The sequence below is a fragment of the Macaca mulatta genome, chromosome 9 (genome assembly GCF_049350105.2).
Source record: "Macaca mulatta isolate MMU2019108-1 chromosome 9, T2T-MMU8v2.0, whole genome shotgun sequence".
NCBI classification, from domain to species: Eukaryota; Metazoa; Chordata; class Mammalia; order Primates; family Cercopithecidae; genus Macaca; species Macaca mulatta.
In genome coordinates, this window is record NC_133414.1 from 32,762,753 (window position 1) to 32,775,866 (window position 13,114).

At 34.2% G+C, this 13,114-nt stretch overlaps 1 protein-coding gene across 10 annotated transcripts in view; it reads left to right on the top strand.

Moving 5' to 3' along the window:
* Positions 1-13,114, top strand: part of ZEB1 (zinc finger E-box binding homeobox 1) — a 184,407-nt gene that overhangs the window by 58,169 nt on the left and 113,124 nt on the right. For 6 of the 10 annotated variants that reach the window (XM_015146760.3, XM_077946171.1, XM_028826141.2 and 3 more), the window contains one exon: positions 5,721-5,863. The exons of the other annotated variants lie outside the window; for them this stretch is intronic. The gene's annotated coding sequence lies outside the window, so the exon portion shown is untranslated. The remainder of the gene's footprint in view (positions 1-5,720; positions 5,864-13,114) is intronic. 10 annotated transcript variants of the gene reach the window in all.

Consider the following 13,114-nt stretch of genomic DNA (forward strand, 5'->3'; position numbering starts at 1 on the left):
CAACAAACAAGATGTAATATCTAGCAATACATTTAAGGGAGATATTAGATCTTTGGAAAATAAGTTAACATCCAGTGTATTTGAAACAATTTTAAGATTCAAATAAAAGGAGAGAACCTGTTTCTAAATCAAGAATATTGGCAAATTATTTGACTAAAAGTAATTTACAGATTTTTGGGTTGAATCTCTAACTTCCAAAATTTCTAGTGATTTATTTTATAGTGATTCTGTAATGAGAAGTCTTGTCCTACTAAATATCAGAAGGTTTTAAAGCAAGAGTGTCTAAAACCGTGACAATGATGCAAGAATAGGTGTGTTACCCAGATTCCAGAAGAAACCTCTCTGTCCTTTGGAGATTTAAGTATAAATTTTCTGGCTGGGCCCAGTGGCTCACGCTTGTAATCCCAGCACTTTGGGAGGCCAAGGAGGTCAGATCATTGAGATCAGGAGTTCAAGACCGGCCTGGCCAACATGGTAAAACCCTATCTCTACTAAAAATAGAGAAATTAGCTGGGTGTAGGTGGTGCATGCCTGTAGTTTCAGCTACTCGGGAGGCTGAGACAGAAGAGTCACTTGACCCCAGGTGGCAGGGGTTGCAGTGAGATGAGATTGTGCCATTGCACTCCAGACTGGGCGACAGTGAGACTCTGTCTCAAAAAAAAAAAAAAGGTGTTAATTTCATTTGAAGCCTGACTTCATGGCCAGTGAGAGTGAAGAGACATGGCCTGCATCCCATGACATATGCAAATCCCTGTGGCTGACTCAGACCTCAGTTTCTCTGCTTCTGCTTGCATGCCACCTTGGTTTCTGCCAATGTCAATACATATGTGAAACCAGCCCCTTTACTAGTTTCAAACATTTAACATTTTGTGAGTTAAGAAATCCTGAATAGGTGATAGACCAGCAAATTATTTTCTTAATTTTTGAGTAGAACATGCTATCTACGTTCATTCTTTTCTTCTACTCATACTTCCCTGAATTAATACAACTGTTTTCTTAAGAGGAATACTGAAAAAATCAGCTTGTTTTCATTTTGTAAAACATAGATTACTGGAGGACTATGAGGAATACAAAATTTGTCCCATCTGTTAACATACATAATAACTAAATGTGTGACAAAATATTCTTTCCTAAGAGAGGGGCACTTAAAGGATATTTGTTCAGCGGTGTTGGATAGTACTATTCAGTGATACACCTCAAAACTAATTAGACAAAAATCATCCCTAGGAATTAGAAAAGGTAGCAGAGAGAATACCTTTACATCTCGTATTTGAAGAATTAGTAGAACTCACCCAGAAGATACTTGAATATTAAAAATTTGTGTTGGACCAAAATATTATGATTAAAAGGATAATAGAAAATTGTGGAAACTACATTAAAAATTATAGGGAAAGTGATAATGGCTATAAGTTACATATTGTTGTAAATATGCAAGTTTAGATATCAAGATTCTGAAACATAAATGAGAAGTGAATGTGACAGATTAAGAATATGAAAATAAAGACATATGAATAATAAATATGGGATTTTTTTCATTGTATTAAAGGACATCAATTTTTAAAAAGAGAAATCTAATATTTGCAAGTAAGCAGTGCTAACAGACCCTTTTGGGAAATAATGCAGGAATACATGCTGAGAGTCACAATAATGTTTAGAAATATCATAATAACATATTAGGAAATACTATGCTAATTATCAATCTCATATATATATATATATAGAGAGAGAGAGAGAGAGAATTCCCAGCTTAAAGACTAATTATAGCACAGCAACATAAAATATTACATTTAAATGATTATTTTTGGAGACTATAGAACAGCACTGTTCAGGAGAGCTTTGTGGTGATAGAAATATTCTATGATTGCACTGTCCAATATGGTAGCCATTTGCCACATGTGGCTACTGAGCCCTTAAAACGTGGCTAAGGCAACTGAGAAACTGAATTTTTAATTTAATGTTAATTATTTAAATTTAAATAGATAAATGGGACTAGTGGCCACAAGTTTAGATAGTGTAGTTCCAGAAATAAGGAGAAATGTTTGATATAAGTGAAAATAAAATAGTAAATTTATATGCCATGATTACAAGTATGTACATAACTAGATGTACATATGGAAAGTGATAGTCACAATTAAAATATTTCTGTTAGAATTGAAGGAAGTAAGTGATTTTTTTTTAAATGCTAAATTTTTAAAAGGTTACATGACAATAATGTAACACTTTAGCACTGCACTGGTGCTGTTCAGTCATGGTAGCCACCAGCCTGATGTGCAATTTAAATTTATATCTGTTTAGGTAAAAATATAAATTCAGTACTTTAGTCACACTAGCCACATTCCAAATGGGCAGTAGTCATATATGGCTAATGTTTACCTTTTCGAACAATGAAGCTATAGAACAATTTTACCATTGCCAAAAATTCTGTTGTACAGTGTTGTAGAAAGAACTGGTAAAAGGAATATACTGTAATAAGTCACTGATAGTTTATTAGTGAGTAGTTTCTAAGGGCACATGAGAATTAAAACTGGAAATTGGATTCAATAAAAAGTATAAAGGAAGAGTATCATAAGATCCTACTCCTGTAACCTAGATTAGTGCCTTTTTTTTTTTTTTTTTTTTTTAGAGTTTCACTCTATCGCCCAGGCTGGAGTGCAGTAGCGTCATTTCAGCTCACTGCAGCCTCACCACCTCCTGTATTCAAGTGATTGTCCTGCCTCAGCTACCCAGGTAGCTGGAATTACAGGCATGTTCCACCACTCCTGACTAATTTTTGTACTTTTAGTAGAGACGGGGTTTCTCTCGTTTCCCAGGCTGGTCTGGAATTCCTGAGTTCAAGTGATTCACTTGCCTTGGCCTCCCAAAGTGCTGGGATTACAGGCTTGAGCCACTGCGCCTGGCCTACACCAGTGCTCCTTGAAGAATGGGCTATGAACTGGTGCTGGTTTGTTAACCAATCCATGACTAAATGCTTACTCTCAATTTCTGTATTGGTTTAGAAACTCTTATAGTCATGTCATATTTCTGTCATTCAGACACATCACCTGTCTCCCTGGTTGAAGTGCAGGCCAGTAATTTTAACTCAGTTGCCTGGAGAGTTTTATGTTGAGTGTGCTGAGTATAGTCATAGTGGTAGTCCATGAACATGGGTCCCCAGTGGGAGGAAAACAGTCCTTCACTACAGATTGCATGAGAAACACTGGCCAGCATTAAAGAAGGAAAGTAGATTGCTCAGGGAAGTTTTGTAGGGAACTTAAAGTGAGATGTTAGTATGGCTTAGTAGTCTGTATTTGCAGGTGAAATGAAAAATTCAGCATGAAATCTCTGAATGTGGTAAACTTAGACTTCATCCTCTGAGGTGGAAATGAGGCAAGGGATCCATTATCCACAGCATGAGTAAGTTTCTAGTCAGTTCCTCTGTCTTGGGAGTTTGTTTTCCCTTTTCGCCCTTGTTGGCCTGGGAGATTCAACCAGCTAGCAGTCTTTTCCTTTCAGTAGGATTTCCAACTTTGTGTTGGCCTTTACCCCATTTTAGCTCTTTTTGTCATATTATCTGCACTTAGTACTTGGTAACCGTTTTCACCCCTTCCCCCAGAGTTAGTTCAGAGGTTTACAGGATGTTGAAAATAGGAAAATTGTTTTTAAATTAAGTGAGTTTTTGTGTACACTTACTTCTTTAGCCTAAAGTTTTAAGTCTCTTTTTTTCATATTTAAACCTGATTCCCCAAGACAAGATATAAAAGTGAATTATGTGTGAAATGTGGAAAGGTTTTTACTGCCTGTAATCAAACCATAATCTGTCCATTAAAGCATTATTTTAGTGATGAAGGGTGGACATACATCCCAAGTTTACTACCTGTTTTCTTACTGTGGTTTTGACCATACAGCAAATGATATCTTCTACTCTGAAATGAAATGCACCATACACATTGTCCAGTATGTTTTGAGTTTTAATTCTACATTTTCAGATTTTGGGGTCAAATGGAATCAAGTACTTTATAAATAGCTGTTTCTTCTGATTCTTTTGGCCTTACATATTAGATTTTTAAAAGTATACACATTCAGTCCTTCATCAGTACCATTAATCTGATGTTGATTTTAGCATTTCTTCTTTTTTTTTTTTTTTTTTTTGAGATGGAGTCTTGCTCTGTCACCCAGGCTGGAATGCAGTGGCACAATCTCAGCTCACTGCAACCTCCGCCTCCCGGGTTCAAGCAATTCTCCTGCCTTAGCCTCCCAAGTGGCTAGGATTACAGGTGCTTGCCACCACACCCAGCTAATTTTTGTATGTTTAGTAGAGATGGGGTTCACCATGTTGCCCAGGCTGGTCTTGAACTCCTGACCTTGTAATCCACCCGCCTCGGCCTCTCAAAGTGCTGGAATTACAGGCGTGAGCCACCACACCCTACCAGTGTTTCTTCTTTTTCTCCCTAATTTATCAGATTTGGAAACAGTTGGAAAACATTTAAAGGAAATAAGTCTCTGTGTTTTTAATAATAGTTTAAGTTAAAGGAAAACAAATGAATAAGATTCTGTTTATTGCAGTCAGACGAAATGTACATATTAAAATACGTAAGAAAATCATACTTATAGAATAGCATCTTCTGATTTCAATTTAATATTATGGTAATGATTTACTTAGGCAGAATTATATCTATAGACAACCATTTTATCACTTGATTTATATTGCTCTACACTCTGTGGACAAAAACTGTTTATACTAAAGCATTAAGAAGGTGTGTTACTTTTCATCTGTATTAATATTCTTCTTCTGATATTTGGTATTTAATAATATATTTTAAAGTACTCTGCATGATTTCCTGATCTTAAAGCATTCCATTCCTTTCAAGGAGTTTGGATCATAATAATTTATTTATAGTATTTTCTCATTCATATTTTAGGATATGGCATTTTAAAATATTGTATTCCTAACAGTTATTTAATATATAATTAAACATTTATATTAGTATTATTTTGTATAACATATTTTCAAGCTCCTCAGAACATTTGTAGGCTTTTGTTTCATTTTATGTAAGTTTCACCTTAAGAATATTGACTGATTGGTTAATATTCTTCTTAATAATCAAAATTTTTTTAAATGCTTACTATGTACCAGGACCTATTTAAGGTACTACAGATAGTGTGTCAAAAAACAAAGCCAGACTTCCTTTCCTCATGGAGTTTTATATTCTAGTAGATTGATTCTACTGTTGATTCATACTAAATTAATGTATTGATTATAGTAGAATAATTTATTGATTCTGTGGCATTTAACACAATTCAAAGGGCTACTTTTCTGTTAGTTGTTAGGAAATAGCATATGCCATTATATTGGAAATACAAAGGGAGGACAGAATTTCTGCTGGCTCTAACTCATTGCTTTTTAATGAGTTTAGCTGTATATATTTTTTTTAAACGGAATTTATAACTATGATCATTTGGCAGCCTACAGTTTTTCTGTATTTTTTTTCAACTTCTCAACTTCCCAGTGATGGGGGTAGACATTGAACTAGTCACTTAAGGTTTTGGGTCTAAGGAGTAATATTTGAAACATGCAGTATTTAGAGGAGATATTTTTGTGAATGAAGAGAATGTGATTTTAAGCATACTCATGATTTCATCTAATTTCTGTTCTCAAAACTTCATTTTGTAATATGGAAAGATAAGCTTGATCCTAATAGTATGATCTCAGTATAATCTTTTACTCTTCTCTCCTCCCTCAGGACAACCTTAAACTTCCACCACAAGAGGAATATAAAGAGGTCCCTCCTGCACCAAGAAAGATCTGCAGATCTTTTTCAGTGTTCTTGGAGGTGTGGGGTGTGAGAACTTGATCAGTTTGTGTCAGCCACCTTGTTCTCTAAAGGTAAGCACTGTGTAGTGAGTGCGCACTCGTGGGCCCAGGCTCCTAACCTAAGACTGGTTTTGGAATGCTCCATCGAGGGTGTGAGACCTTCAGATGTTCTCACAGAAGGGAGACCCAGACAGCTACCTGTGAATAGGACATCACACATTCATCAAGAGGTGCTTTTCGTTATTTAGAAGTGAAGCATGCCCTGTGGAGGTATGGATATTTTTGTTTTGTTTTACTTAAAAAAAAAAAAATCCCAGTCATAATAAAACCTGTTTCTAGTTTAGTCTGCCTTTATATTCAGTTAATAACTGCTGGGGTTAATCAAGAATTTTTTTGTATGTCTTGAGATATAGATTAAGAATTTTGAAACAATGACACCATTTAGTCCCTCTAGTGACATAGTAGTTTCAGTTGATAGAACCAGCTTTGAAGAATTACTTTTCATGATCTTTTTGAAGCTGTATCTTATCTTTACTTCAGGGAAAGCCCCTCAAACCATTTTGTATTCTGTATTACACTTCAGAAAGTGTGGAAGCAAAGGCCGTCTAATCTTTAAAAGGTATGTAATCATAAAATTTTTTATGTCAGATCTTAATTGAAAAAGATTACTTAAAACTTGAAAAAATTACTTAAAATTGGCAATTTCTTTTTCATCTTACAACTTCTTCCTGTCTTCAGGAAATGAAGAATTAATATGTTGGTTCTATCAGGGAAACCTTATGAAGGATAAACAAATTAATGTCTGTGCTTTACTTCCAAATTCTAACATCAGAAAACCTTATTGTTCACTTATATAATTTATAGATGTCTCTCAAAATGACCAGTCTTAAATTAAAATGTCATTTGGATATCATTAATTGACTATGGGGAAGAACAAAAGCATGCTGATTTCAAAAATGTCATTAATATTAGCATTAGGTCAGTCTTAGACAAGAATACTTTTAATAACAAGAGACTAAATGTCTAGTAAAACATTTTAGATTGTAATTCCCAGTATTCTGTAGTATTAATGAAAACTTAAAGTACTGATGAAGAAATTAAATATGTCCATTTCATTTCATTCATCTTTTCTTAAAGCTCTTAAAGTGATCCTGAAGACTTTAGTTCTACAAAATGTGAACAACTTATGGACCATTAAATTGGGGAGTAATCTGCTGATTTTTGTCTAGCAACTCTGCCTCTGATGCAGGATAATTTTTTTGTCTTTTCAAAACCGTTGTTCTTCCTATATCTGTATAATAAAAGATATTAAAGAGAAAAAATACTTGTGTGTTTGCTGTTAGAATGAGGAAAAAATGCAAACTGGACCTTTTTGAAAAACCTTGAGAACCAAGTTACTTTTTTTGTATGTAAATGATTGAGGAGTTAGAACTAGTCTTGGTTTTTATAACTGCAGGTAAACTTAAAAGATTTAAATCTTCAAAACAGATTATCATGTAGGTTTTATTAGAAAAGAAATATAGATTATTGGGTGTATAGAGATAACCTATATATATGTACAGTTTTTTGAATTTTTATTTGCAAGAGCATGCTAAATATCTTAGCCTTCATAACAGCATAGAATGGACAAATGTGTTATCTCTTTTAGCCAGTTGAGAAAACACTTTGAATTAAATCTCCAACCTAATGAAAATTATAAGGTGGGTTATAGAAATAACTAAACAGGTTATTATTTCTTAACCAAACTAAAGATTTATTCTAACTAAAATACTTGTAATCTCCCCAAACATACTTCTTTGTAGGATGTATAAATAAAATGGGGACCTATGAGATCTATGAGATTTTGCCCTCTGTAACTACAGTATCAAAAATAAGATTGTTTCCTAATAATTCTTATTAATAACTTATCCATCTCAATTCATAGTAGGTGACAAAATCAACTATTGTTCTATGATTTTGATCATGTGTAGGAGGGAAAACCCAAAATAATGGTACTGAGGGCTTCTTCCATTGAAACTAATATCTGGGAGAAGATTTGATTTTCATGTGTACATATACACATACCCATATTAGAGTTTATTTCTTTTTTTAATCATGTAAGAATGTTTTGTCAAAGATCAGGTTTCTGATTTGTCTTTCGTGGGTATCAGTATGCCACATTTTGTTTTTGTTTTTGAAGTGTTCCTAGCCACTTCATGCTAGTCCCTACTAGAAATTTTGTTCCCCTGGCATGATCATGCTCTTTACCTACTCTGATAGCTGGAGGGAGGTGAGAGAAGCAGTCTTACGTGTTTACCAATACTGATTTTTTTTAGAAATGGGACAACAAAGAAATTCTAGCCTTTGGAGGCATCTGGACCAGCACTATATGGTACAAAGATAATTTGAGCCATAAATAGAAGCCGCATATGTAATTTTAAGTTCTTAATGGCCATTTAAGAAAATAGAGGCAAAATTAGTTTTCATTACATTTTATTTCACCCAATAGACACAAAAATATTATTTCAACATATAATTAATAGAATGTTTTATAAGATTTTTTTCATACTCAGCATTCAAAGTCTGTGTATTTTATACTCATAGCACATCTTATGTTGGACTAGCCACAGTTCAAGTGCTCAATAGCCACACGTGGCTAGTAGTTACCATATTCCACAGTTCAGATCTAGACAATGAGTGGAATTCTCATTTTAGCCTCATACATGCTAAAATCCACTGGATGACCCTGCGAACTCCCCTTGTTTAGATTTTCCAAATTTAGCAGAAGGAAAAAAACAAAACAAAACAGGATGTCCAGTGTAATTTGAATTTCAAGTAAATAACAAATAATGGCTTAGTCTAATTATGTCCCATGCTATATTTGGGGCAAACTTTTACCAAAAAAGTTACTGCTTATTCGAAATTCAAATTTGACTGGGTGTCCTGTATTTTATCTGACAACCTTCTCTGGTTTAACTTGAGAAGAAGACATCATCAGGCTGCCTGATCTTGGAGGACTAGAAAATAGAGCATGACTTCCTCTGCACAGGATTTTAATAACCCTCCAAAAATCAGCCTGTAAAGTAGAAAATATCTGTAGCCCATTTCTTCCTAATGATCTAGTACGTTTAAGACAGAAGAGGGGTCAAATGACAAGGATTTAGTCCATACATATTTAAACATTTTAAATCTAAATTATTACATTAACGTGTAAGGTTTACGAAATTTTATAATTTGAATGATTACTTGAATTTATAAAATGTAGATCATCTAACAGCGCATTGCTGCTATCATTTCTCTTGAAAACTAATTCTCCGTTGGCAGTAACCATAGCAGTTTTCAGGGTTTTGGCCATTTCAAGGTATTTTCCTGCCATTGGTTTCCATTGCATCTGTCACATAAATCTCTGGTAGTCAAGCATTAGCACAAAATACAAGGCTACTGAATGCCAGGATTAGGCCTACTTTGTTACAAGTATTTAAGTACTTGTAATTCTTTGCTCTGGTGTTGACCATTGGATCCTGACCAGTTCAACAGTTGGTCTCCTAAGAGCTTCTTTTACAGAGGAACATCTTTCCATTTTCATTCTTTAACATTTTTAATGTATTAATTTTAGTACTATTTTTGAAGCATACAATCACCTCCTTAGTAGTGTGGATCTGCCCTCCTTAAGCGCTACAGAAGAGACTATTTGTCTCGAAAGATAGTCATTGCACCACCTCCCTCTCCCTCCAGAGAATACTTTTCCTTCACTAAGTGCATGACTCTAGGTGACGGGTTTACATTATTATTTATGTAGGCAGGTGGATGCCAACTGCCAATGCAGAGTGGCATAATTTAGCAGTTCCAAAGTTAAGCTATGGCGCATTCCAAATCCATTCACGCTTAGGAGAATGTACCCAAGAGTGTGGGGATGTTTTCAATTACTGCATTTCCTTCAGAGAACAAGAACTACAGGTAAGTTTTTGTGTGTGTATGTGTGATCCAATAATTATTTTTAAATAAGAAATGTCAGAATCTGAAAATATTGCCCCTCCCCCAAAACAGTCACCTGAAAGGTCTCAAATATAGCTTTCAGTATATAATATTATTTCCTCACTCCAAGAGGGAAGGAATTGGAGCTGGTGGTGATGGTGGAGTTGGGATGAGCAAGACAATTTACTGTCATTTGAAAGCTGTGAATGTCACACATTTTCATGTCTAGAAATATCCTGGGTTTATGTAAGAATCTGATTTTGCCTAACCTCTAATGTCTCAGGTATGAATTATTTGTCAGATTAACACATCTATATATAAGTAAGGTGTTCAGCCTTTCTTAGCTAATGTCTTCAACAGCAATGAGTAAACTAATGAGTTGTGTCTGCGTTTTCACTTTTATTCTCAAGACTGACTTCCTTTTGTTTAAAGGCTTTTTGCCTTATTTCTGAAAACATAATTTAAAGCTACAAAAGACCTGAAATATAATCTCGTACCCTTTTTACCTGGGGATCCTTGGATGGATTTCAGAGATTCTGCGAATCCCCTAAAATTACAGTCATATTTTGTATACATGTGTTTTTACTGGGGAGAATGTCCATAATTTTCACCATATTCTTAGAGGATTTCATAACAAAAAAATTGGTCAACAACCACTGTGATTTAGTCTAATGTGTTCATTTTACTGATAAACTGAAGTTTAAAGAATTTAAGTAACTTATCTTCATTCATTTGAAAAGTAATACTTGTGAAAAGTTTATTTCTTTAAAATTCATACTGATTTTTAAAAGAAATATACATTTACCTTCAATTAATTAAACTTGAAAATACCAGCCTAAATGGGAGCGTCAGTTTGCTAATGGTTTCTTCTGTTCTGCCCTTTGAGTGAACTCTACTAGTTAACATTAAAATGGCCTTCCAATAAAGTATGAGACTATGTGATAAGTTCTTGAAGATAGATTAAAAAGAAAACGAATTATCCATTATAATTTAAATCCCTTTTTCTCTTTTCAAATTCTGTCTCCAAAACTAAAACTCAAGAAAATAGGTGAATAATGTTATTTTTGTATTTCTAGAATATTAAAAAAGTAGGTAATTGCCTTAATAAACATTACACTGGGCATTATTGGGACAGTTTTGGTTCTGAACCCTAGTTAAAGAAATTCTCCAGTAGCCTGTGTACACTTCATGTTGTTTTTCAGTGATTAGGGCGTTTTTAGGTCTTTTTGATCTTAAGATGCTTTTAATGTTATAGTAGGACTTTAGAAATGGTAAGTAAGCAAGTTCTGTATTAGCAAAACTAATACCTTTTTCTCAAATTAAAGGAAATACCATTTTTCTTTTTCTTTTCTTGGTACTAACCAGTAAAATCTGTCTAGTTTAAAATCTAGTGCATTTATGCCATAAATTGAATATTAGAATAAAAAGCAATTTAGAGGATGATAAACAAGACAATTATTTTCTGAAAGGAGTAGAAAAAAAGTAAGGCAACTTGGAACACTACAGATACATAAATGTAAAATATGTTACTATACTTTTATATAGATATTATATATCCATATATTTTTTTTTCTTTTTTTTTGAGACAAGGTCTCACTCTTGTCACCCAGCCTAGAGTGCAGTGGCACAACCACAGCTCACTGGAACCTCAACCTCTGAGGCTCAAGCCATCCTCCTGTCTCAGCCTCCCAAGTAGCCGGAACCACAGGTGTGCACCAAGATGCTGAGCTAATTTTTCTGTGTTTTTTGTTCGTCATGTTGCCCAGGCTGGTCTCAAACTCCTGAGCTCAAGAGATCCTCCCACCTTGGTCTCCCAAAGAGCTGAGACTGTCAGGCATGAGCCACCATGCCCAGCTGTACTATTTATATTTTTTATTTAAATTAAATTATGCTTAAAGATTCTAAAATGCATAGTATAAAACTCATTATAGAAAATGATACTGGCTTCTGAAACATTATAGTTTTGGTTTTGTTTTTATTCCTTTGGACATTTTCACTCAAGGTAATTATCACTCTATGCTTTTCTGCCATTATAAAAAGTGACCAGATTTTGCTTTTTTATCCAGGAAGAACAGTTTGTGAATGCCACTTGATAGGCCACCTGTGTTATTTTCCATGGGTAATTCTAACAAATAAAAAGTTATATTTTTACTTTGTATTCATCCAATTATTTTATGTTTAATTTAGAAAAGCTTAAAATCTTCTTAGGAATGTTTGCAAATATTTGTAAAATAGTTTTTTTCAAAAAAGTTGAGGTAGACAGATATTAAATATTTTTGTGACTTCTCATTAAAAGAAACTGAAGCAATTAGTTGACCTCACTCAATTCATTAAAACAGTACTGGGTTCTTGGTTTTCATGACATTAAAAATAATTCAACATCTGTGTGTAGACAGTGACTAAAAGTTTATGATTTTGTTTCAAGAGTTTTATTGCCATAAATTATTTTTTAAAATAGAACTTTCAAATACGTTTAAGAACCATTAAAAGTGACTTCTCCCTGTGATTGAGAGATATATGGATGGCTTATATCTTTTTGTGTATAAACAATTTAATGTTTAACTTTTATTTCCTTTAAGTTTGCATATCAAACACTCTCAGCAATCTAATCATTTATACTGGAGTAGTTAGACTTTGAAACTGCCACAGCTACCTGCCATGTCCTTGTATAGGATATAAGTAAATATATTCAGTCATCAAATCTATAGAGAACTGTGAGAATAGAGTGGTAAACAAAACACATTGCCTGCCCTCACAGCTAAAGAGGAGTGATGGTGGGAAGATGGAGGTGATGAGAACCCAATCTGGGGTCAGAAAACAAAACTACAATCTATTTCAGGTTGCACAAATGACATTTTAACTGAATCTGAGGCACATTAGATTTAAACCAAATGAGAAGGCAAGGTGGTGTTTTGAGCTGAGGGCACAGCAGATGTGAGAGTCATAAAGGAAGAAGAAGAACAAAACACATTCAAGATAAAAGACATGGAGAGAGGGAAAGATGACACTGTATGGTGAAATATCTTGCAAGTCAATATTAGGCTTTAGCTTGAGAACAGTGGGAAGACATTGACCATCAGATTTGTATTTTTTCTAAAATTTTTTATTTAATGCCTAATACATCTAGAAGTGTGAGCATACTGCTTTATGAATTTTCACAGACGTGAAAATTCGTGATGAACACCCAGATGAAGAAAAATAACAATACCAGCATCCTAAAAGTTCCCCTTCATTTTCCTTCCAGTCAGTCCTGTCTCTTGCCCACCAAGGAGACATCTTGCCTGACTTCTCGCTGTATATGGAGGGTATTGCCTACATTATACTTTATATAAATGGGGCATACAATGTGTATTCACTTGGGTGAAAGAA